This window comes from Triturus cristatus, chromosome 11 (assembly GCF_964204655.1).
Source record: "Triturus cristatus chromosome 11, aTriCri1.1, whole genome shotgun sequence".
In the NCBI taxonomy this organism is placed as follows: Eukaryota; Metazoa; Chordata; class Amphibia; order Caudata; family Salamandridae; genus Triturus; species Triturus cristatus.
In genome coordinates, this window is record NC_140594.1 from 674,680,907 (window position 1) to 674,685,988 (window position 5,082).

Here is a 5,082-nt window from a genome sequence, read left to right on the forward strand (position 1 = left end):
CCACACAGCAGAGACTAAGCATACTTTCTGCTCGGGGTTGCACTGCACATCACAGGCGATGCTTCAGTTCTGCTTAAACCACAGATGGGCTGGCAGAGTACCTTCAGGCCCACTTCTAAGGTCCAGGGCTGGGGTGGCACCACTTGGCAGAGTAGTACTCACAGATGACAGAGTCCACATGCTGCGTTCCAGATTGGTAAAGCCTTCCGTCCCTGAGGCCCTAGTCAGGAGGCCAGCCAACTAGCCGCTGCTGTCATTCTGGGGTCCTGGGTTCACAATATGCAGGTCCAGTTCTTCTCACCCAGGCAAGAGGACAGCAGGTAGCAGGTCAGCACAGCAGGACAGCAGTCCTTCATTGCAGCAGTCTAGCAGAGTGGCAGCCTTTCAGCAGCACAGCAGTCCTTCTTCCCGGAAGAGTCCACAGGTCCAGAATGTACTGAAGAGTTGGGTCTTAGGGTCCAACATTTATACCTGGCGCCCACTTTGAAGTGGAGGAAGCTTCGGGAGGATTCCATCTCCCTGAGGAGTCAGGCATCACCTTACTCCCTGTTGTGGCTCGAGCTTATCAGGGGTCACAAAAGACTAGTGATAAATCCTTTGTGAGAGTGCTCAGGCTGAGCCTTTGTGATGTACAAGTGTGGTGGGTGACAGCTCCTCCCCCTCGATAACTCAAAGTGGCCATCCTGCCAACTCCTATCTTCCCTTTGTCACACTGTCTGGGAGCAATACACAAAGACCAGCTACGCATAGTCATGTGACCCAGGGTCAGGCTGCAGAAACCACATGGTTATAACAAGAAGATGCCAACTTTCTAAAATATGTTTAAAAATACGACATTACCATAAAAGAGGGCCTTTAATTGCAATTCTTTAGACACTAAACTCAATCGGTCCACCTGCTCCTAATTGAAAGTTATCAGTTATTGAATGTAATAAGGTAACTTCAATGTTATCCCATGGGAGAGGTAGGCATTTAGGAGTTTTTCAATACCAGGACATGGGGAACTTAAAAGTACATGTTGTACTTTTTAAATACACTGCACCCTGCCCTCTGGGCTTCTCAAGGCCTACCTTAGGGGCGACATATGCATTAGAAAGGAATGGTTGGACCTGGCAAAAGGTTTTTTTGTCAGGTCGAAATAAAACTGAACACACAGTCTGCAATGGCAGGCCTGAGACATGTTTAAAGGGCTACTTAAGTAGTTGGCACAATCAGTGCTGAAAGCCCACTAGTAGCAATTAATTTTAAGTCCCTGGGCACAGGTAGTACCGTTTACTAGGGACTTAAATATGCCAATTGGGTGTAAGCCAATTCTACCATGTTTAGAGGAGAGAGCACAAACACTTTAGCACTAGTTAGTAGTGGTAAAGTGTGCGGATTCCTAAAGGCCAACAAAAATGGGTTGAGAAAACAGGCGGGTAAAGGCAAAATGTTTGGAGACGACCTTGCAGAGAGGGCCAAGTCTAACACCCACTCACCCTTTTTCCTTGCTGTGGAAAACTCACATCTTCTGGAGGAGAGATGACTTTATTTCCCATGAAGATTGTTTGTGAAAATACAGTGCATGCTGCATGCCTATTTATTTTTTGGCCTTTATGGTATATTCATGCATAATTAGCACTATCAACCACAATCTCTGTGTCTCTCTCGCTCTAATACTAATATAAGTCACATTTAGGCTGGGATAATGAGAGAGTTATGCGATAATTATTGTACCCGACAAAAATTGAAAACACCGGATTTAGAACTTTTCAGGTGCAATAATTACCTCCAATTATTAGTTTTCGTCTGTGAAGAGGGGAACAATAACACTGATTTTTGTGCTATTAACACTAATATGAGTACTGCCTGGCATTTGGTGGGCCTTTATCCCCATTACATTTTGGAAAGTAATGCCCAGGTGCAGTAAACTGTACCCACTTCTAATTGTGATTAGTTTTCGAACACTCTACACAAGCAGGTTTTTGCTGGGATCACAAAAAACAGGGCACTCTTAATTAAGGCTTTAGTGTGGCCAGATCACTCCACATACTCTGCACAACAAGTGTCCAGTTTTTTTTTTTTTTATTTTTTTTATCAATGTTATTAAGTATTTATTCATTGTTGGTGGGTGGCAAGCAAATGTTTTTGTTCTTATTGCAAAATGCAGATCAGAATTCCCCAAGAGTAATCAGGAGACATCAAATAAATACAGTGGGTAGATCCACTGCCGTTTAAAAGATGATCATTCACCCCAATAAAACAAACAGAAAATAATAACATAAGAAAAAGCAGTCTATTCTTCCATTAGTTAAATGACATTTCGTTAAACAGCACTGAAACCTGTCCCTACTTCCAAAAATAAATAATTGGAACGGGCATGGTCGTAGAAACTTATAAATCCGACAACCCATATTCAGTGGGTTAACAGGTGAATTGTTATCCATTCACTGATTTTGCTACTGTTGTCCAGATCCCACAGAGAACAGAATGCATGGCACATGTATCTGCATACACAATACAGAAAAATGCACATAAATCGAGCCTTTTAAATCATAGCCAAGATCCTGATCATAACGGATGGGGAAATGGAGCATGCTCAACTGTTTGGGAAACCTACATTTTCTTGACTGTGTGCTCATAAAATTATTTAACATCTTGCACGTGTAGCAGATTTCGGACCTCCTACGGTGCCCTTCCTGCTAGTGTCCCAGTTATCAAAATATGTACAGTGTTCAATTAAGTTCATGCACCAGTATTTAACCAAAACAGTACAATTTATAGTCACTGGAATTTTCATTTCCACGCTTCGAAACTCTTCAAATTAAATTTCGAGTCTTTCTTGCTCACTGATGCTATAATGTGCAGCAGGCTAACGGAGGTTACATATGAAAGTTCAACAGGTTGGAAAGTATAGTAATACAAATACACTGACTCAACTGGTTCTGGTGTGGGGATGGAGAAAGTTTTTCACAGGTGCACACCAGGCAACAACATCTCTTTTACTCTGAAAGGCAAATTAAAAATGCCCTCCTAGAGCAAACATAGATAATTTACAGGCAGTCAGAATTAACACTGTAAAGTGTGGAACTAAGAGATTACTGTTGATAGATTAGCTCTCAAATTTAAAACCAGTCTAATATCGACACGGAAAACTGCTCTTTGCAAATCTGCCCCATTTAATAGATAAAGTCAGCGTTGCTTCTTTTTAAAAAAAAACACAAGTTTAGATACTTAAAGAATTGGACACGCTGTGAAAAATGATTAACACATTCAGTCCTTCAAACGTTCTCTTGAAGATACATTTATCAAGCTGAAAAGTTTCAATATTGTACCCATGACAATATATTGCAGGAATAGGTTTATGTAAACAGGATGAAAAGCACCATTGACAAATACTAACTTGATTTTTTTCACTGCAATATATTAATCTGACATCTCGGTCACATTTTCCTCAAGTATCAAAACACAACCTCTCTCCAGCAACAAATAAACTAATTTTCAATCATTCACTTTGTTCCCTCCTTAGAAACAAAAACACGCAAGATAAAAAAAATCCTTAAAGTGCTAGATTGAAAGCTGCTTCTGAGCAAAACAAAGACAGTAACATTCGGACATTTAATCAGACATTCATAAAAGCATTTGAAAAAACAAATGTTTGTAAATTCAGTTTTAAAATATACCTCTGGAACACCTGTGCTCTCTGGTTACACAGGAACAGCATAATGCTGATAACGAGTGTTTAATAGTACAAAATACAGTTCTTTTATCATTTGTCCTCGGTCTTTGATGTGTCTTTGCCAGTTTTCAGGGGCAATTTGGTGTCTTCTTGCTTCACGTTTTCTTTACTTGTACAGGCTCCTGGATCCATCCCCAGTGCATTTGAACTTGTAGTTGGCGTCTCATGTAGATCCTCTGTCTGGGTCTTGCTGCTGCTGTTGCTGCTTTTCAAAGAAGGCTTGTCTTCTCCTACGCAGTTCTTCAGAAGACAACGATTCTTGGACTCCCGAAAATCCATCTGAACACCTCCTTGCATGCTAAGTTGGATGGCTCTTCGCAAATCTGCTTCTTCATCTTCCATGTCAATTTCCTGACGATTTAGGGCAAGGGCCTTTTGCAGATTCTCCTCGTCTTCATCTAATGCATTCGTTTCACTATAGGGTTGACAGGTTTCTGTTGCTTGGTCCAAGTCAGTCATCTGTAGCCTCTGATCTTTAGATTGTGCCATCTCTTCCCCTATCAATTTTGGTCGCTGAGCTTGATGTACACGAATCATCTGTAACAACTGGTCTGCCTCACAATCAGGGAGGTTACCCTTAATAACAAATATAGAATAACCTTCTTGTTGTAGCTGAGCCAAGAAAAGTGCAAGGTAAGTATCTGATATTAGCTCTGGACCCGTCAAGAGAGAATTCAAGTTAAACCACTGTTTTCCTATCTTCCGAACTGTAAACCAGTGCTCCTTATAATTACAAATAAATGCTCTTTCATCGATGGGATTGATATGCAGGCTTTGATATTCCTGGCTATTGAAGAGTATCAACTCTAAACCCCAAACTTCCAGGGCATTGCTGATCACCTGAATAGAGAAGAAGCCACTATCATCCATATTTCCAGACAGTTGCTGTATGAATATTCGATATTCTTCACTTGTGAGCCCTCCCTCAGCCATTCGCATCCTCTCTTCTTCATCAAGCTGATGTGCAATAGAAGACAATTCCACAGGACTGAAATACTGTCCCTGCAGCAAATTATTGAAGCAGTGCTGTGCACACAACGATCCCTCCTGTTTTTCGTGAAACACGGCCTCCATGTTTGTTTCTCTTGGGAACGGGAATCGTCATCCTTCACGTGACCAAACGCACATCACAAGTGTCCAGTTTTTAGATTCTTTTGTAAATCATTATCAAGTGTGTTCATACACTTATTTCAGTAAGGAAAACAAAGACACAACTCTAAGAATGCACTGACTTGTTAAATGAATATCCATGTTTTAGAGTATTTGTAGAACTCACTAAACTATTCACACACTGCTGCATTAATGCATTAACTGTACCAAATGTAATCTGTGTACATTAAGCAAGGATTTGGTATTCCCATGTA

The 5,082-nt window shown here is 40.9% G+C and overlaps 1 pseudogene; it reads right to left on the reverse strand.

Moving 5' to 3' along the window:
- Positions 1 to 3,438: 3,438 nt before the first annotated feature.
- On the reverse strand, positions 3,439 to 4,823 carry LOC146785308 (ataxin-3 pseudogene; annotated as a pseudogene).
- Positions 4,824 to 5,082: the final 259 nt, after the last annotated feature.